Here is a 20,853-nt window from a genome sequence, read left to right on the forward strand (position 1 = left end):
CTGATCCAACCCCAACGTGCCACCTAAGGGCACGTATTCACCTGTCCATACAATCGGTCTTTTATTTCCCCATTCCGAGTTTTTTATTCTCTCGGGAATGCTCCCGGTGTGCTGCGCAACTGGCTTTTTCTTTGCATGCTTCAGCCTCCCTGAAGGTGCCTTCTGCCTTAGCTGAGTAGCTGGTAACATCAGCTCTTTCTGCTCACACCCAGCTATTCTGGGATTGCCAGCAGAGCTTGATTTTCACATCTCGCCTCCTGCCAGTGTCTGACTCCTGATAGACGCACTATTTGCACCCAGTTTCATGCAAGACTGCTGGATGCCAGATGGGTTCTCACCAGCCCCGTGCTGAACCTTGGCAAACTGTTCTGTGATCCCAAGGTAAGATTTCCATTTAAGACAGAATACAGCACCGGGCATATTCAGACTTCTTTTTCAATAGTACAGAGCCTGATTTGATAAAAGGTGTTTATTCAGTTCTGCATGCAGCTGGTGCGATTATGTACATGGACCGGTCAACAGCCGGTGTTTTGGCTACCCTGTAGCTGCTTTGGCCTTAGCCAATTAACTGATTTATTAACTGATTTATTCCTGCGCTGGCAGTCACCGGGCATATGAATCAGATGCATATTTGCATTTCCTAAATTTAGCATATGCATCTCTGTATCCAGTCTGCGTGCACAATTTGGGCATGTTTTCATTTGCATTTCATCACATTTGACTGAGGGAGGTTTAGATCCTTCCGAGTTGAGCAGGACCTCTAGTGGACTGCCGTGTCAAAACACCGGCTTTTCCACAGCCTTCAGCCACCCCTGGAGGGCTTGCCTGCAAGGGAAGGCTTCTCCAGTCATGCGATAAAGTTAAACAAGTCTATGAAAATATCTCTGTTACATGGGGGTTTATTCGTCAGGTACCCTCGTGGAAGGCTACTCTGCTGCAATCACATCTGCTTGAATTCACAGACCGACTTGACCATACAGTTTCCCCTCTAAGTAGCCTTTAAATATCTCTAACACTGTGTTTCCAGAGTATCTGTCAATAGTTTGTTCCCATATCTTCTGTTAAACGTACTTAATATTAAAGAGATCATATAGCGGTCAAGTGTCCTCCCACGGAGCCATCCATCTATGTTGAGAGATCTGGACTAATGCAGTGCTGCACCTGTAGCGATGAACCCTGCCACGCGCACGTTGCTTTTTCCTGCCGTGCATGTTCGGTGTTTCCATCCCTGCTCAGGTCTCAGGGCCATAGCTGCACCGTTCGCTGCTGCGCGCCCGTGCGGCGGAGCCGGGCTCGGCCTCCGTGCTGTAAGCGCCGGGGGTTGTGCGGAAGAAAAGCAGAACAGGGTGGGAGCAGACAAATCCTGGAGCGCTCATCTCTTATTTCCATTTTTCAAAGTTTTTTCTCAGTGTCTGATTTCATTTGCACTCCTGAGAGTAGGAGAAAGCTCACAGGGGTCTGGGTTCTTTCTGAGGAAATGAACGCACACTGTCACCCACGCTCATTGCTCTGGAAGCGATTTAAGCAAAGGCAGAATAAATGGCAATGTTTGGGTTCATCAGGAATTTACGCCACTAAAATGAGAGCTAGCCTTTGGGGTTTAGTTCCAAAGTGGAGCAGAGCAAGTTATGTTACCACTGTTGGCTTCTGATGCTCGTTGTATTCCTCTGTTTCATTCCCTGATGGATGGAACTAAGGAGTGGAGGGTGTTTGGCACACGTCTGGGAGGTTGGGAAGCATCACTCTATCCTACTACTGAGGCACTAGACCTTAAAGAAGATGCTAATGAAGCTTGAAATCACATTTGTATTGCAAATGACACGATTTGTTCCGCCTTTATACAGAATTAATATGAACTGTTTGTTGTTTTGTTCCAATTGTGCAGCTGAATAATGCTGCTGCTTTAGGTGGCTCAGCGCCGTAAAGATCTTATTCATAAACAACGCAGGGTAAATTAAAAATGTGCGATGTTGGATGGATCATCTATCCAACTTTCTGGCATTCATTTGTCAGCCATTTTCAGATTATCAAGCGACAGGGGAGTCCTGTTCTCCCTCGAAGTCTGAAGTATTGATGCTGATTTGTTCAGTTACGGGTAGATTTTTAATTGCAACTACTTTAGATGATTACCTAAAGGGTCAAACCACCTCCTAAAGTCGTTTCATTAGCTCTTCCGAGTAAACAGAACAGTGTGGAGTTTTATTTAGTAACTGATTAACAGCAACAAGTAAAGAGGCAGGCCTTAGAGGAAACAAGCGTAGGGTTTGTAGCAACCCCTTTCAGGACTGCCTGGATGCTTCGGCCACTGCGGCAAGGGCTTTTGAAGACCTTTGTGTAGAGACAGCCCGCAGCCAGGCCTATATTTAGTTAGTCCAGAGGGAAGAAGAGAGTCTATCCACATCCAGTGACCTTGTTACAAGCCTGTCTGACTGAGAATCATGCAACACCCCCATCGCCTCGCTGAGCCTTTGAATTTAAGAGCAAAGCTTTTATGCGTTGGAGAGCCACAAGATGTGCGCTCAGGTATATCCGAGAGCTGGAGACCACAGCATCCAGGGTCTTTACCTGGGGTAACACTGGGGTGTTAACAAGGTGTTAGAATCATGGAATACCAGGTCAGAAGGGACCTCAGGGGTCGTCTGGTCCAAACTTTCCTGGCAAAAGCACGATCTCGGCAAGTTGGCCCAGCACCCTGTCCAGCTGAATCTTAAAAGTGTCCAGTGTTGGGGAATCCACCGCTTCCCTGGGGAGATTATCCCAACGGCTGATTGTTCTCACTGTGAAAAATTTTCCTCTTGTGTCCAGTCAGAATGTCCCCAGGAGTAACCTGTAGCCATTACTCCTCGTCTTTTCCATGTGACTCCTTGTAAAGAGGGAATTTCTGTCTTCTCTGTAGCTACCCTTTAAATACTGGAACATGGTGATAAGGTCTCCCCTAAGCCTTCTTTTCTCAAGGCTGAACAAGCCCGGTTCTCTCAGCCTTTCCTCACATGGCAGCTTCCCAGTCCTACGATCATCTCGGTGGCCCTTCTCTGGACCCTCTCCAGCCTGTCCTCAGCTCTTTTGCACAGCAGGGACCAAGACTGAACGCAGTGCTCCAGGCGTGGCCTGCCAAGTGCAGAGTAGAGCGGGATAATGACCTCTTTATCGCTGCCAGTGATGCCCCTGTTGATGCAGCTCAGCATCCTGTCGGCTTTCCTTTGCCACAGGTCGCGGGCAAACAGGTAGTTTTACTTTTGCAGCTGTGTTCACTGTGAACAGGTATCCTTGCATGGCTGAGGACCGGGATTACTGAGCAGCCCCCGTGTCAGCATCGCCTCGCTGCTGGTTTCAGGCCGTAGACCCCGCGAGAGCCGCACGCAACTCGTGAATCCCAGGCTGCGCATCGCGGCCGCGCTGCCTCGGTGTCTCCCGTGCAGGTGTAATCCAGGTCATTTGAAGGACTGCTGTAATTAGAATGCAGTTTCTTTGTATGTGAGTCCAGAGGCAGGGAAAGCCCCGCGAACTGGCCTCTGAACGGTTTTTCCCGGTGTGACAGCATGTGAAGACTGCAGGGCAGAGGTGTTTGAACAGGTTTCTTTCATGCAGCACATGAAAAAAGCAGCTCCTGTCTGGTTCTTCTCAAAGATATTAACTTTACGACAAATATCTTTCTAGGCATATAGAAAAATAAGGTGACTTTTGTGTCATTTTACCTTATGTTGTTGAAAAGGTAGCAAGTCTTGGAAACAGGACTGCTCTTCTGCATTGTGAAATCTTAGGTGAGTGTGGGTGAAAGACAGGTTTGAAACCCAGGATCAAATCCCCATCCTGTTGCTTTTATTTCAGAATATATTTGAAATCTGAAGATCATATTTTCTAAGCCTACAGTGTTTACGCATCTTGTCTGGATGCGGTAGTTTTGTGGCAGTGATGAAATCTGTAGCTGAAGTCCTTTATGGGCAGTTGACTGCCCAAACAGCAGAAATGTAAGTGGCCTGGTCAGAAGAGAACAAAACTTGAGGATCCCTCTGAATCACAGAGAGATGATTCTCCCCAGTGGTAGATTAAGGAGGCACACTTTAATCAGGATTAGCTACCTCTGACTTTGTCTAATACAAACTAGACAGCCCCTAGACAATAGTCTTGTATCCTTTGATCAAAGCCAAATGTGTTCCAGAAGGACGAGGCCTGACCAGCTTACTGCCAGCAGATGTTAAACATCCACAAACACCTGTTTAGTCTGAGGTCATGTCCCTTGGCCAGAGTAGCCTGAAAAACAGGAGTAGTCAGAAAAACGGGAGCAGGTTTTTATCAGCTTATCACTTAAGGCCCATTAGTGCAGATACTTGTGGGTCACTTGTTCTGATTCAGCAAAACGGTCTCAGTCTCAGAGTTGAATTTTAAATGGTTACTCGTGATGATTTACAAGCCAGTTCCCATATTTACTGATAATGAATGTAACTACGCGGGGCGGGGCATATTTCACAAACTTTCAAGAAAGGGATATGAGTTTAGAACCTAAACAGCCCTACCTTCCTTCTGCAGCTCACCTCTCGCGATGCGCTAGAGAGGTCTTTGGAAATGAGCAAGGTACAGCTGAAACTCTCCCCGTGGGCACTCCCTGCAGGCAGCCGTTCGCACACCCACCAGAAGAACAGACCCTTCTTAGTCCAGCCAGAAGAAAAGCATCTCAGATGATGTTCACAAGTCAGCACCTGGCCTGTGGAGAAGGTTACCTTGCATAACCTACCTTTTATCGCATACCTGTGAGCAGAGCTAAGCTGACAATACCAGGCTTCGTATGTTGGAGGGTTGCGCAGTTTTTCTGTTGAATGGGTATTTTGCTTTTAGTTGTATTTCTTATATGCTTGCTTTAAAGCTAGACCTCTGTGCTGCCCCCAGCCTGACAAGAGAAATACCTTAAGGCTTTACTACGATACAGTTTGTCATGGTTTAACCCCAGCCGGCAGCTCAGCCCCACGCAGCCCCTCGCTCGCTCCCCCCCGCTGGGATGGGGGAGATCATCAGAAGGGTAAAAGTGAGAAAACCTGAGCCAAAGACAGTCTAACAGGGAAAGCAAAAGCCGCGCACACAAGCAGAGCAAGCCAAGGAATCCCTTCCCTCCTCCCCACGCCAGGCGGGTGCTCAGCCATCCCCAGGGCAGCAGGGCTCCATCACGCCCAACGGGGACTGGGGAAGGCAAACCCATCGCTCCCAACGTGCCCCCTTCCCCCTCCTCCCCCAGCTCCATGTGCTGAGCATGGCACCGTGTGGTGTGGGACAGCCCTGGGGCCAGCTGGGGTCACTGTCCCGGCCGTGTCCCCTCCCAGCCCCTTGTGCCCCCCCAGCCCCTCGCTGGCGGGGTGGGGTGAGGGGCAGGAAAGGCCTTGGCTCTGGGTAAGCCCCGCTCAGCAGGAGCGAAACCCTCCCTGGGTCAGCAGCACTGTTTCCAGCACTAATCCAAAACACAGCCCCGTACGAGCTGCTAGGGAGAACATTCACTCTACCCCAGCCCAAACCAGCACACAGTTGGATCACAGTGTGATACAGTAGCTAAATGTTTGAAGTTTTCAAAAGGTTGAAAAGAAAAGATACGTTTCTTTTACTTATGCAGTAGGTAGGTGACATACGGGGATTCTGGTCCCCGCTGTACAAAGAGGATGTGGCCAGGCTGGAAGGGGCCCAGAGAAGGGCCACCAGGATGATCAGAGGACTGGGAAGCTGCCGTATGAGGATGGGCTGGGAGAGCTGGGTTTGTTCAGCCTTGAGAAAAGGAGGCTCAGAGGGGATCTCATCCCCATGTACCAGCACTTAAGGGGCAGCTACAGAGAAGATGGAGACTCCCTTTTTACACGGAGTCCCATGGAGAGGACAAGGGCGATGGACACAAGTTGCTCTTGGGGAGATTCCGGTTGGACACCAGAGGGAAATTTTTCACAGTGAGGACAGTCACCGTTGGAATAATCTCCCCAGGGAAGGGGTTGCCTCAGCCACGTTGGGCACCTTCAAGAGGTTCTGGGCAGGGCGCTGGGCCGTCTTGTCTAGGCTGGGCTCTTCCCAGAAAGGCTGGACTAGATGGTCCCTGAGGTCCCTCCCAACCTGGGATTCGGTGATTCTGTGATTCAGATATTGGTGCCCTTCACATGGGATGTCCAGATGCCATTTGACAGCTTGAGATAAGCTTTTACATACTACAAAGTTTCGAGCAGACGTGTACGCGTACGGAGATTCCTGCTGCGTGCACATACGAAGGTGGGGGGTCGTGTGGGTTGTGGTTTTGTTTTTTTTTTACTTTCTCACACAAAACAAGTTTCGCGTGTCCTTGAAGAAGGGACCTATATAATTTCTCTGCGGTGGGTTACAGCTTTTTTTCTCAGTTAAAAACATTAGATAACAAAACTTAACACAAACTAAAGAATTACAGTACTCTAAAATGAAGTTACTTTGGTTTATTTTCAAAGATCATTAGCTTACCTTCTTAAATATTGTATTTGGACAAGGGATCATCTCTTTTTTTTTTTTTTGTAGACTTGCAATAACTTTAGTCCTCCTTTTAAATGCTGTTCTCTTCTCTCCTCATAATTTCAGATGTCTTCATCCATTTGCACATGTAACAAGAACATATCCTTAGATAGTGACCTTCTTAAGTGTGGTGCGTATCTGGCTCAATTGGCAGTTCCCGTACTTTCTGAAAAGATTTTTAGATAAGTGTAGAGCAGTTCAGCTTCATCTGCATACAGACATATCTTTTCTTGGCTCTCTGCAAACAGGGGCTTCGGAACAGTCACATCTACAAATTATTTAACTTTCAAATGCTCATTAAATCTTTGGCTCCTTCTGCAGGCTGTGCAAGTGCCACGTACTAAATTCTGGAAGCGAGGTACGAGGAGGAACCGGGTAAAAATTGCTTTTCCTTCACAGGGTTACACCCCGCGATGCGTTAGTGCCTGGCCATGCACTGTCACTCACCTGGAGTGTCCTGTGCAGTGCCCAGGGAGTGCTGCAGAAGGTAACAGCACCCCGTAATTCAGTCCGTAACAAAGCTGGGCCAGCAGAAAGGTTGGGCAGTGCTAACGAGGGATTGTCATTCAACTTCAGAAGTTTTGTTTGCATCGGAGCAGTCTGAAAGGACGCTGATGCCTTAATATTCTTGCGTGCCGCACAGGGCTAAAGCCAGGAGAATTAGCGCAGCGTCTGATTTAAACCACAATTTTCACTGTCTAAATCTTTTTTTTATTCCCGCTGCATAGTTTTAGCAAGAAAAGCGAGTGAAAAATTGCTGTCATAAAAGACTCATCTGCTTTCCATTATACTGACATTTAAGGATTGCGCACATTAAAATGCTCCTATGTGCTACAGAGAGTGACAGAAAAAACAGGAGGTTGAAATTTATAACAAATGGGCGATTTTGTAATTCGGCTGCCCTGGGGTGGGCGTGGAACCAGGACTGGGAAATGATAAAGATCTCCCTGCACCTAACCCTTCCCATCCCTCCTCACATCTGCATGTCAGGCAGTTAAATTGCCAGTGCATAGCAAAATACCCTTTACCCTCTGCCTCCTTCAGATTATAAAAATAAAGGAAAAAAATTACTGATATTTTCAGCCCGACGTCAGCGAGCTGTACTCTCTGCAGGCACAACCCTAAAGCCAGTGAGTTGATGTGATCTGGTTTATCAGTGGCTTTTGGTCTGTACTGGAATGTAATTGTTAAGAAGCTTTTTCTTTGAATTAGGAAAACCGATTCCTCCTTTCCTGCTGGGCAGCTTCCAGCCGCTGGTATCTTTTGGTTTCTCACAACTTGAGGAGCAGCATTTTTTGTGAGTGAGATTTCTAAAAATACCGGTTGTTTTATAAGCGAGTGGCAGACAAACAGCTCTGCCTTCCTCTCGGCGGCAGAGCTGCGGAGCGTCTCTCGGGGTGCAGGAGCATTAGCATGGAGGGAAAGGCGCTCCTACCGCCCTGCCACCCAGACACCTTCAGCTGACCCCGCGAAACCGCAAGGGAAGTTTGAAAATCTTGGTTTAGTAATAACATCGCATATTTACCTTGGCATTTGAAGCACGTAGTACAAGTCTGGGCCTGAAAGCTTTGATTGCAAATCTGAGTGATTTTCCTTCAGGTCTCTTTCTTAAAGTTTCGGATAATCATAAACCACCTAAAACTTGTTATTAAAACGTTTGTTATGGTCAAAACACGGAGCGTAAAGGCACCAACACTAGGCTTCCGTCTCTTATTCTCCAGCTACCACTTCTGTATCAAATTTATTCAGTTTACAAGTCAAAACCAGGGGTTTTTACATCTCTCCGACTTCCTGCCCAGCCTGTTCCCTGTAACTTAGGCTGTGTGTGCTCTGTTTCATGTAACACTCCTGCCAGCAGCCAACCTGGGCTGGGGGTAGCGCGGCATGAGAGAGATGCTTGCTCTCCTACTAGTGCATCCCTTGCCTTTCCAAGTGGAGTAAAATCTTCGTTTTGTTAGTAAATTGTATGTTTTATCTTAAGAGGGAAACTGAAAAGAGACACTAAGAGGTTTTATAGGAATCAGCTTGCACTGTTTTTTCTGACCCCTAGAAATCTTTAGCATCAATCTAGCTTTGCATCAAATCCTGACCTGTGCTGTTTGGCACTTACCCAACCTCAAGTGGTGAAAAGGATGTTTATTGCTTTGTAGCAAAGAACAAAATAACAAAATATCCACATTTGAAAGGAAATATTTCAGCTTCTCATAGAAACAGAGTTGTGTGGTTCTGATTTCCAGCTCCCATCTACTTTTCAGAGTTGAACATCCCTATGCGTGCGAAGCCACATTGCAGTAAAGAAATGAATTGTCTTAGGCTCTCTGAAGGCAGGTCACTCATCAACACATAAAATTCTCAGGCCTAAAGGCTGAGGGGAGCTGATTCACCCTCTGAGTATTTTCAAGTAATATACAATATAAAGTAGAAATCAAAGTTCTGCACGGCAGGATCGAATAGGAAACCCCAGCCTACACTTCTGTGGGTGAACTTTTGCACAGGCAAATGATGATGCCCCAGTTTATCACCCCGCATAAATGACGGGTTCAAACACATACCACTGAATTTATGGCTCTGAAAGCCTTAACAGTGCGTAGCAGGAGGAAGTGGAGGAGGGGAAAGGAAGATGCTCACGGGGAATAAAAGTGAAAGGAATGAACACTTTCACTGAACCACAAATTGTTGGCCCTTTGTGTCTTGCTGATGCATTAACGATCGATACTAGCGCCCTCCCTGCGGCAGGTACTGCTCTGTGCTGCTGCCTATGGCTTTGCTTGCCCTGTTTTCTGAGGCTGCAGAGCGGGAGCTCCCGACAAGGGCACGGGGAGCCAGAATCAAAATTGAGCCACAGGGCGAGTTGTGGCAATCTAGAAGAGGGTGAATGGCAAGCTATGGCTTTTTCACTGTTAAAAAAAAATACCCAACAAACAGTTCTATTTCAGCAAATCTTTTATCGTGTGCCTCTCATTACACATGCCAGGTAGGTTTCTTGGTTTCAGTGGATCCCTCTGTTTAATATCTTAAGCACATGCCTAACTTGGATGTATCTGGGCATAAAAAGACAGGAAGTGAAAATAGCTTTGGAGTACCTTTGCTGTCATTAATTTTTATAAACAGCATAACAAGACCTCATACTTATATTGATAAATGGAGAAAATCAGACCGGAAAAAAGCATGTTGTTAAGTGTGCTACCAAAAAAATGTATCATTTTTCTACTTCGGGGCAAGTCCAGGTAAAACTTGATATGTAGGTTACCCTCCAAACTGGGCAGGAGATCAAAAGTCTGGGACCAATATCAACTAATTAATGCAGTGTAAGCCCAATGTGGGATGAAGGGTATCGAATTAAGTTTTTTGTGCTTGAAGAGGTATCCAATGGAGGAAGTGCTACTTTAGCTGTTTGACAGAGGCTGTGCTAGCGGTTTTTGCAGGTTTAATGAGTTTCTCCAAGGAGTATGTCCTCAAAAACATTTTTTTCTGAACCCTGACTTTGCTCCTCTAGAAGACTTTCCCTCTGGGGACTGTCAGAGGGAAAACGAGGAGCTGTCCTGGCATTTGTTAATGAAACACTCCGGCCCTTCTGTGAGTGGGGTCATTTGCAATTCCCCTGGTTTACAGGTTGCATTTGTTGCCCAGAAGTTGCCCAGAATATCAGTTTCTGAGCTCTGAATGGGTTTGCTTCCCAGCAGAGCGGGATGTTTTGGAAATTGTTTATCTTCCTCAGACTATTCTCTCTTTCCCAACCTGCAACGCCTGCTGCATCATTGCAGTGGATATCGCTCCTTCTAAACGAGTTAGTTATAGGGGCGGGATAGGCTCTCTTCTGGCCTTTTCGCTATAACAGGTGTCTTGCATCCCCATCATCACAGGGCTCAATATTGGCAATCTAATGTAGCCTGTATATAAAAATCAAATATATATGGAAATTATATAACTCTAAAACGCATGGACATCAGCTTTCAGGGTTTCAGAAATGGGATGGTCTGGAGTAAATAACACTGGTGTTCTCCACAGAAAGGTATTTTCAGTATTTTATTTATATTTTTATCCAGTCCTTCAAGGTTACAAAAAGATTTTTATAGGAAAACTGTCCTCTGTCAAAGGTTTGGGGGTACCTGAAGGTTTCACAGTAAATAATAGTATCCATATTGCTACTGCTATTTAAATGCTGATTGCTAAGATTTATTACAGAACTGTAAATGTTAAAGGCCAAATTTGTCCTGTCTCACACCATGCAAATCTCATTAAATCTGTGATCAGAATCTGACCCAATAAAAAGACTTTTGTTCAGTGATCGTAACCACAACTTTTAAGACAATTAACTTGGCTGAGTATTCTGGTTAAGCAGGAACTGTATTCCGTTGAAATGGAGTTATTGCATCCATTTGAATGAATAATCCTGTTAAAATAACAGTAGGAAAGAAAACTCAATATACAATATGAGGTAAATCAATGAAAAAAGACAGTTAATTTTATAGCCAAAAAAAGAGGCAAAATTGACAGTCAAAATATTAGCCAAGGACTCTGTCCTAGTGCGGAGATGGATAGCGTAAGTATTTAATCAAAGTGGCTAAAAATCTCCTGCAAGACATAGATCACAGTCAAGCCTGAGAGGAGGCACTGAGGGGAAGGAAATCTCTTGACAGCTTCTGAATGCCTTTAAGTGCGCTGTATGGTAACAGTCTCGCTGCTTAAAATATTTATAAGGTGCGATACTGAAGGTCTGAGAGCAGAGGCTCCCACAGCAGGCAGACACGTCCTCCTTCGGCTCCTCTCGCGCCGGTGGAGGCGGCGACCGTCCCGGTGCTTGAGCCGGCGGAGCTTGTGCGTCCGTGCGCAGGTCTGGGCTCACCTGGCTGCCCCATCGAGGCACAGGGATTGCTTCACCCGCAGGTCAGCGAGAAAAAGAGTCAAAAAGGGAGGGAGAGGAGGAAAAACTCTCCCAGGCGACAGGGACGGGCAGCCCCGGTGCGTCACGGTTAGAGGTATAGCCTGAAACGGAGGGCGCGCGGTTTAGTAACGCCGGGCTGGGCCTTTGCCTTTAGCGCTGCTGCTGACGACAACTAGACGGGCAAATTATGTCACCCACCAGTGATGTTTTCCTACTGCTTGAAAACGTTAGTAATAATAGTGACGAGTGTATGGGGTTGTTCAAACTGTGGATGAAAAGCCTCACATATGAGCAGTGAGATGGTGTTATTTTTTATTAATAATAATTACATACCAGAGCAATCACTTGCCATCCGTTATTACTAACAGCCACTTGGACCCAGCGTCCTTTTCTGTGCAGATGCCCGCCCTGCGAGGCTCTGCTGTAGCGAAGCAGGTCTTGGCGACTTGCTGCACGCTCCTGCCAAACTCCAGCTCGCAGGCGAGAGGCACCGAGCGGGATAAAACCTCCCGCATTCGGTTCACTAATAAAGTTTTGCAATCCCCCAGCCCCATGCATCCAAAGGCTTCACAGCGCTTGGATGTTTGGGTTTGAAAATCCTCGGGGTTCAGCTGAAGCGTTCTTGATTTCCTTAGATTATAACTGTGAGCGTGTCGGAGGGGCAGGAACCGTGAGCGGACTGTGCGCGGAGCCTGGCTGGCGGCGGCGGCCTCTTCGTTACACGAAGAGGGATGTGTAACGCCTCCGAGTGCTTAACTCCAATTGACTGATTAGCTTGAGGTGAAACCCTAGCAAACACAAGGCTGTTTGGTGCTTTGAGGCCAATGGCTGCCAGCTGTCTCCTGTTTGGGCTACACACTGTCCTGGGGAGTTTTCGGTGCAGCTGTTGGGATGGCGCGGCGGGGACTCCTGCGCTCAGCCACGCCAGGGCACCGCGTGCTCTGGGTTGTGCCCGGGGAAGCGGCTGCTCTGGCAGTGACGGCAGACCTCTGGGTGCCTCGCCGTGGCTTGCGTGCCTGAGGGTGGGTCCGTAACTCAGGGGAGCTCCGAGGGTCTTCTCTTGTGTCCAGAAGGGAAAAGTTGGAAAAAAACCCCAAGTCTAGTTGGACTTTGCGCCTGGCTATGCCACAGGCCTCTCGTTTGACTCCAGATGGAAATATTGTAATTTCAGCGTATAAGGTACCAAATTAAAGCTGCAAAGGTCATAATTCTGATATTTTCTTTTTTTTTTAAACTCCTGAGGTTGCGGCTCTGCAACGTTGTCAACTGGCTCAGCTGTTTTGCAGTTCAAAATGCCCCTGCATGTTCATTTGTACTCACTCATACGCTTCATTAGTAAAAACCGTTGCTCATTTTGATACACAATGAGAGATAGACCATGCAAATACTTCTACCAAAGCAATCATATGATAGGACTAAATTCTGTCTTTAAAGGTAAATTTCACATTTCCCATTAACTTCAAGAGCACGGCTTGTGAGCCTCTGGATGGGATCCACTGCGTGGCATTAGTGTACTGTAAGCAAAGGGTCATTTTTACAGTACTAATTTCACCTGGGTAGGTAAATTGATCAAAATCAGGTGGTTTTGACAGTTTTTTCAATCACCTATTTCATTTCCCTACTCTGTTTTCGGTTTTTCCCCAGTTTTCCTACCAGATGGCACCGTGTTGTTGGTGTGGGAAATATCTTTAACGCTGTGGGTGCCTGTGCTGCTGCTGTGCGTTACGTGTGCGGGCGGGGGCACCTGCAGCCTGCTGTGCACGTCTTTGCTGCACCCCTGCTTTCCCAGCGAGCCCAGGCGAAGCCGCCTCCCTTCCACCAGAGGAACGCTTGCCTTCACGTGAACTCTTGAAGAGGCAGCATGAAAAGGCAACAGCTAATTTCTGCGGACGGTGGTTTCCCATCAGAGGGTTTCAGGCGGCAAGCTGTGCATCGCGGTCAAAAAGGTGACGCTGGTTTTTGTTGCACGCAGCCGTTTCGCGGCCCGGGAGGGCAGGTCAGGGTGCAAGCCTCCCGCAGAGCCCTCAGCGGGACGGCCCCCGCGCTCTTCCTCCGGTGCTCGCGCAGACGGACAGAACCCGGGCGATGCCCACCGACTGCGCCGTGGCCTGAAATCCTCTGCACGTCTGCAGCTCTTTCCGAGGCCGGTATTATTTGTTTGTTACAAAGACTGAATTAATTAAGAAATATTGAAAAAAAATGGGAATAGGTACAAAGACGTCAATTCGTGCATTTAGCACTCTGCCCAGCAGTTTTGTTTTTATTGTTCTTTCCCCCACCCCCTCGAGCAGCTCAGGGTTGTAATGTTTCCTTAGTTGCTCAAATGCGCGGTGAATTCTTCCAGTAGAATGGCCTCACATTCTTATTTATTTCTTCCGAGGCACAACTGGCTTTTAAGTGCAGTATATGGGTTTGTCCTTATTTAACCACCCATCTCACAATTTTTGATCTCTGAAGGCTGAGATTTTGTTATTAAGTGTGATTATAAACCCTCGTTTTTATGAGGTTTCGAAAGCCCCAAAATATTTGTTGCCCTAATGTTCGTTGCATTGAGATCTACAACTTCCTAACAGCCTGTGACAAAATGCATGCTCGCAAATGGTAATTAGAGGCACAGTTTTATTTTATGAGCTACATGAATTCAAATGCCTGCGCTTTCACCAACCCCTGAGTCACCGAGCAGCGAAGGGTTGGCGATAGCCTCTGATTAATCCCAGCCGGGCTGCCAGCCAGTGGCGGCGGGGGGCTGGAAGCTCCATCTGCAATTTCCAGCCCACTCAGCCGTGCAGCGCCCCGGGGATTGTGCTTTGGGGGTCTCTTATTCCTAGGCAGAAGGCAAAGCAAGCCATTGATGGCATACTGCTCTGGGGTCCTTTGTGGGTTTATGTTCCCAAATCAAATACTGTCCAAGCACGGATATTATTTAAACAGTTTTTAAGCAGAAAAAAAAAAAAAGAGAGATCTGCTGTTTTTTCTTTGTTTTCTCTAATCTGCCTCACAAATGAGGAGTTTTGGAGATTACAGGCCCTTTTGGAGAACAGCTCTCTTCTGACATCTAAGAATGTTGCTCGACCAGTTCTTTCAGAAGTGGTTCTTTCAGAAAACTTTATTTCTAGGATCTCTTTTTCACCTTGATTCCTAGTAAGATGTTTTAAGCAGCTGCATTTGAATCTTTAGCATTAATTAATTTGGTAAAGTATAAAGTAGCAGAAGCATGGATGACAATATTAATGAAAGTAATAAAAACAGATTAATGACTAAATCCAGAGAAACAGAACCCCAGCCTCCCTGCAGACATGGATATTAATGAGATTTCCTTTGTTCCTCTCTGAGGGCAGGCAGTTTCTCCCACCCCACCAATCTCTGCAAGTGCCAAAGAGTTTGTTTACTTTGTGCCTGGTTCCAGTTAGAGCCGCAGGCAGGAACTGGTAAATACAGTGAAATATTGTTAGAAGCAAGAGTTTCTGACCTGACCATAAATGTGACAAACCAGTAACCTTAATGGGAATGTTTTTCTTGAGGTGGCCAAAGAGGAGAGGGAGGCAGCTCTGCGGTGGGGTATTTATGCAAACTGAAGTTCTGAGATTGCTTTGCTTGGTAGGAAAGCCAGGCGTACATTTTTCCAGCGACTGCCCAACTTACTGGGGGAATTTAAATATATGGGAACGGACGAAGGGAAGGAGGTGAATTAGGGAGGTTCTGCCACACCAGCTGCTGGCCTGTTTGTCTGCTCAAATAAATAGGACCAGCAAGTGTCTTGAGGGTAAATTAAATAGAATCTCATGTCAGCAGTGCATGGAAACAGCTGCTGGGTATTTGGCACTCTGGTGTTTCCTAATGTCTCATAGCAGAGAAGGTTGGTTTGCAAATTCCTTCTGTTAAGGACTTGTGATCCTGCAGCAAACTCAATTTGTATCCGTAATGAAACCTTATAATGTTAGTGGCAGTATTAATATCAGTGTAATTAATAATGCTATTTATATCATCAAGAGACAGTCACTAATTATGCAGAAGGATTGATATCTAACAGCAGATTAACCTCCCCTCACCAGGCAACTGCTTGAACTTGTTTTCACCCAAGTAGCTCATTAAGGGAGATGCTCAGAAGCGTTGTCGGGGGGAGAGAGCTGCAGCACGAGGGCAACCGAGATCCGGTCATCATCAGCTGCAGCTCTGCGAAGTGCTAGGGCCAAGGCTTCTGTAATTGAAGTTAAATAAAGGTACACTTCTAACTAAAGGTCTCCCATGCCTCTGAAAGGGGACCTGGTTCTCAGGAGCAAGTCAGTGCGACCAGCTCTTCCCATGTGAGTTTGTCTGGAGCTGGGTCGCGCCTCGGTTATCTCACGTGTGAGTCAAGTCCCTTCACCGCGCTGTAGGAAATAGTGGGTACCATGGTAAAGGGAAAATGCCGTTTATAAACCAGGGACAGAAGAGGTTCAGTCATTCCCAGCAAAGATATTTCTCTTGATGAGGCAGACCCGACACGGGTGAAAAGTGTGTGAACGTTTCTGATATTTTTTTTTCTTATTTAATTCATTACTATTTTATGATACCTGTTTAAAGAAGCCTCAGACATTTTAACTTGTTGAATTCCTTCGCTTTGTGTTTTTTTCTGTATCAGGTCCTTTCTACCTAGCTGACTGGAGAACTGGCAGGGTGATGAAGCAAGAAGCACTGTGCAAATACAGGCTGATCCATGGTGAGGATGAGAACTTTTTTCAAACTACTTGAAGCTCTTTGCTTTTTCTTAGTGCTACTCCAACCCAGCCTTCTGAGAAACTCTGGAGCATAAGATGTCTTTGTTAAAATTCATTCCTTCTCTCCTTTTATTTGAAGAAGGAAAAATAAGAGTCTGAATCAGAGACTGCTGATGAGTTATATGGGAAGGTCAGAATTGATAGCAGCTGTGAAGAGCAAAACTGCTTTAAAACCTCATCCTTTTCTAGTGATAAATAAAGAACATGATCTCAATTATTTTTCTCTTCTGTGGATCCATTTCAAGTGAAGTTTTTCTGTTATATGCAGTTTCTTCTCTGAAAACAAAGTACATTGGTAATAAAAAATAATTCTTCCTTTGGGTAAGCGTTAATCCACGGATGCTGACAACCCAGCAATCAAGGCTTCTTTCTTCCTCCACAGGCTTAAGGTTTGCACCGCACAGCGGGTTGTACACGTGCAGTGCACCGCCGGAATGACGTCCCATGCCCATTTGCTACGTAAAAATGATGTTGCGGTAAGGAGGCAACGGGGTTCCCAATGGCAGGTTGGAAAGCCGTCAAATCGGCTGCTGAGTCAGCTTTTGCTGGGAGCTGGCGTTCTAGAGATTGCTTAGACGACTTCAGATAATTTATGCTCTTGAAATTTCACGCCGTGAAAACTAGAAGTCTCAGATATCTCAACACCGGCAGCCAGCCGTGCCTTACCTTGGCCTTACTAGCAACCCGCAGTGTATATTAAAAGGCAACAGGCTTTGGATTAGATAGTCATGGTGGGGGCAGTGTCACCTGAAACCTGTCACAGCCCGATTCAGACTGTCGTGGAGATGTTCCAGTAGTGCTAGATCAGTGCTCGGTGCTCTATAGATAACTGCCTCGTACAAAGGCAGAGCGACAGATGAAAATCCCACGGTATCCCTTCTGGTACTACATGTTCTCTGATTTTTTAACTGAGCTTATCAAATATTAGGGTGACATAACTGCTCTCTGACTTTGCCGCTTCGGGAGGGAGCGGGGAAGTGGGAGGAGAGAGAAAAGCTGTACTTAAAATCAAGAGTGAAAACACTACAGGCCAAATTCAGCCCGGATACAACCAGAGGCAGCAAATTCATGCCTGAAGCCCGGAGCCTCCCTAGAGCTCTCGAGAGGATAGCAGCCCCTCGCCCTGCCGCGCTAACCTCGGCCCTGGCTCCGCAGAGGGCGGGTGGGCGCACGAATGGCGGCAGGCGCCGTCCCACCCTTGTCCCACCCGTGGGGACGGTGCAGGGCTTCGAGAGCGCCCCAAGGGCCGGCGGGGGCTCAGCCAAGAGCAGGGCGGTACCTGCCACCCCTCCTGCTGCCTCCGCTTTGCCAGAGCCTGCTCAAGTAGCGCTTGGTTTGATTTGAGGGTTTCAGTTTCCAAGGAAAACAAACTACTCTCTTGTAGCTGGAAATAAACGTGTTCGCAGTGTGACTGGTACCCAGCGCAGGATCAGACTCTTTCTGCTCTGTATCCTGAGAGACTGAGCTTAGGCTTGTTCAGAGGTGCGGGCACAATTTCGGGGAATACAAATGTCAAGTGGTCCCACCTTCTACTCAGACAAATACAGACATATCGGAGTTGCGGTCCACTTATTGGATTAGAAAAATGATATAGCTCGCACTTTCCTTCCATCTTTAATGTTTAATGTTTTCTCTTTCACCTCTCATCTCAGGCCTTAGTTTCACATTCTCCTGGCAGTCGCCACTTAATCCTCCTTCACCTCCCTCGGGATGAGGGTGTTGGCCCTGCAGCTGGGAAGGCTCGCACAGAGAGTCTGTGCCTCCTGCTAGGTGAGGTTAGGCAGGAATGACCAGAGGCTTCCTACACCAAGAGGATGTTTATTTTAAATAAAGGTGAGTTTGCAGGTGATAGCGGAGTAACACTTGTGTTTCTAGTTCCCAGCCTTACAAGGCTCCCTCTGACCTGAGCCTCATGTTTCGGGTTGTGCTGGTTTTAGCTGGACGTTAGCCTTCGTTTGCCACCCACGCTCTCTCCAAAGGGCCAACCCCAGCACCTTCACGGGGTCCGGGAGGGCACAGAAGTTGCTGCCTCACACTGCCAGCAAAGGCCACGGTGCTTCCTCTGGTTGATGCTGGGCTTGGCGTCGGGGAGCCCCTCCGCAGCGGCGGTCGCTTGGGGGATGGTCCAAGCTCTCTGGGGTCAGTGGAAGGATTTAGGTGACGCTGGTGGCACGGATCCAGCCCTGACTCAGTAACGCTCAGCGAGATAAAAACTCCTGCTTGCTCCCGTGGGTAAGTGCAAGTCGCACTCACCAAATACTCAGCCTGGCCACGTGACAGAAGAAGAATATACACAATAAACTGCTGAGGTTCAATAGCAGACGTGGCATTTGAGCCTGCAGTTAATGAGCTCCCGGTCTGCTGCAAGCCCATGCTTTGCCACTGAAGATTCGACTTCAAATTATTTGGCCTTTCAGCAGAAGCCCAGGGATTCCCGCAGTGACCATAATGCGCTGAGTAACAGCACGGGTCGTACACAGACTCTCACACAAGGGAGGAAAAGCACTATATAAATTAATTTTTCATGTAAAAGCCCTAGAACAATGAGTCTGTAACATGCATATATAAATAATTAGTGTGGTTATAAGTTGGATAGTTTCTTTTTAATTGACTGTATGTATGCAGTTATTGACTTTGAAAGTGACGCCAAACTTTTCTGCTAAATCAAAGGAGCTGTCTTTCCCTCTTGGAATGGTTTCCATGTGGCGAGTTTAACAGGCTTTCCCCGAGTTACAGAAGGAAAAGGTTCCCCTCTTGTGGCTGCGAAGGAGAACGACATTTTCTGCACTATATTCTCCACTTCCTTAGTTATAGAGAAATACAAAGAAGTTAGAAAATTCCAGGCATCTTCATCTCGTACCACAGCACGGAACTTGGCCGCTTCTGGCGTGCTGTAGCTGTGTTTCAGCTGCCTCTTCGACGGCTGCTGTGTTTGCTTCAGGGTAAAGGGAAATAGTCGGGGGGGAATTGATCTAAGTTATTTAAATTAAAACCAGAAGTCGTGATCTATATCAGCAGTTAGAAACATTAGATTTAAAGAAAAGCTGGTTTGCATTTGTACCTTTAAAACACTTTCTTAGTAAACGCTTGCTTTTATCTGTTGGATTTATTTTACCTGTTCTGTCTGCCCTTGGGGAGGTGGCTTTACAGGAAAATCTTTAAGCCGTTCGTAACTCAGCAGGTATTCATTCAGGTTATCAGATTTTCTATTTCGGTTATGTTAGAAATGGTGACAAGCACATATTACTTACAGAACGGCTGATTTAACTTCCAGTTTCGGTGAAAATGCTTTTGAATTAAAAATCGAAATTTAATTTAAAAATCAAGCAAGCAGCAGCTTAAAGTTATTGGTTAAAAGCTGTCTTGAAACACTTTAGTTGCATCAGAAGGAAAAGCGGTGAGTTTACCCAGTTATGTCTGACTACGACAAGGACCGCAGCTACGAAGGAAGGGAAGTTCGCCGAAGCGCTTGGCTCGTGCCGCGGTACCCGCCGCAGTTTGGAGCGAACGGGACTCAGCCCCTCACGCCTCCTTTGCATGGAGAAACCAAACTTTCTTGCTTTTTCAACTCCCAGCTGGTTTCTCAGCGTTGAATGACCTACTCGCTGGACACAGCCAGGCTGAAACTCGCACGCGGAGTGTTCTTTTCTCCGTGTTCCTGCAGAAGAAAGAGCTACTACCCAAAGCAGAGCTCATTTATGCCTTTAGCTGTCCAGCTTCTGGGGGAATAAATTCCTCAGGCCACTTGCTTGACTTTCTTTATATCATCAGCAAAGATGTGCTATTTGAAAAGTATACGAATAATTTATATAAAACTTTAAATAGCTGACTTATGCCTCAGCATAAGCTGTTATTTCAGATTTACTTCCTAGATTTATTTTTAAAGGAAACACACATGTTAAATAATCTGCTTTTTTCCTTAAATCTCTATTTCTTCTATTGTAGAGACACTTAAATTCCAGGAAATAATTTGATGCTGCAATTTGAACTAGAGGAAAACAGCAAAAGTTTTGTATTCAAGGCTATGATCTTGGACAACTCTCAAAAGGAAACATAGAAAATATATCTCAGGAAAAGGCAGCCTGAAATTAGAATAGTTGTTAATACAAATATACAGGACAGATTTAGATTTTAGTTTTAACCCTGGTGCTATTTTTATACTATAAAGAAGCTAAAATGGGAAGTCTTTTATGTCATGAAAATCCAGATATAAACAATTCCTTTTTGATTTCTAAAGCAGATTTTTCTGTTGAGGAAGACTTATGATTTTTAAATTTGCTTAATCTCTATTATTATTATTATTATTGTAGTAATAAATTACCTTTAAAATGAGATGCACTTGGCCTAAGACTTTGGCACATGGAGTAGAAGCATTCACTTTTAATTATTAGGCTGTGGAACTAAACCCTGTCATTTTCCCTCTATTGAGTAGATCTATTCAAAAAGACCTGAAAATGGGATGGAAGCGGAGCTGACCTACGAGCCAGGGCAAGAACAGAAGAAGCCACAGCGCTTGTGTGAGTACCAGTTTTCGTGTCTGATGAGAACACGGGTCGCTCTATTTTTGCGTTGGCAACGTTCTGCACGGTGCCGTTTTGTGCCCTCGATATCATTCGGACTTTCACTGGTGTCTTTCTGGAGCTGAGGTACCTTCCCAGGGTGGTGCCACCAGGGAACTGAGCATTCCTGCCCTTTTACAATACAGAA

General features: G+C 46.4%; 1 long non-coding RNA gene across 1 annotated transcript in view; it reads left to right on the top strand.

Annotated features, from left to right (window-relative positions):
- LOC135315685 (uncharacterized) overlaps positions 1-20,853 on the top strand; it is a 113,754-nt gene that overhangs the window by 69,020 nt on the left and 23,881 nt on the right. Inside the window, exons 2-4 of the long non-coding RNA XR_010375160.1 lie at positions 16,011-16,088; positions 16,529-16,622; positions 17,799-20,663. This is a non-coding gene — a long non-coding RNA (uncharacterized LOC135315685). The remainder of the gene's footprint in view (positions 1-16,010; positions 16,089-16,528; positions 16,623-17,798; positions 20,664-20,853) is intronic.

Source organism: Phalacrocorax carbo, chromosome 14, assembly GCF_963921805.1.
Source record: "Phalacrocorax carbo chromosome 14, bPhaCar2.1, whole genome shotgun sequence".
In the NCBI taxonomy this organism is placed as follows: Eukaryota; Metazoa; Chordata; class Aves; order Suliformes; family Phalacrocoracidae; genus Phalacrocorax; species Phalacrocorax carbo.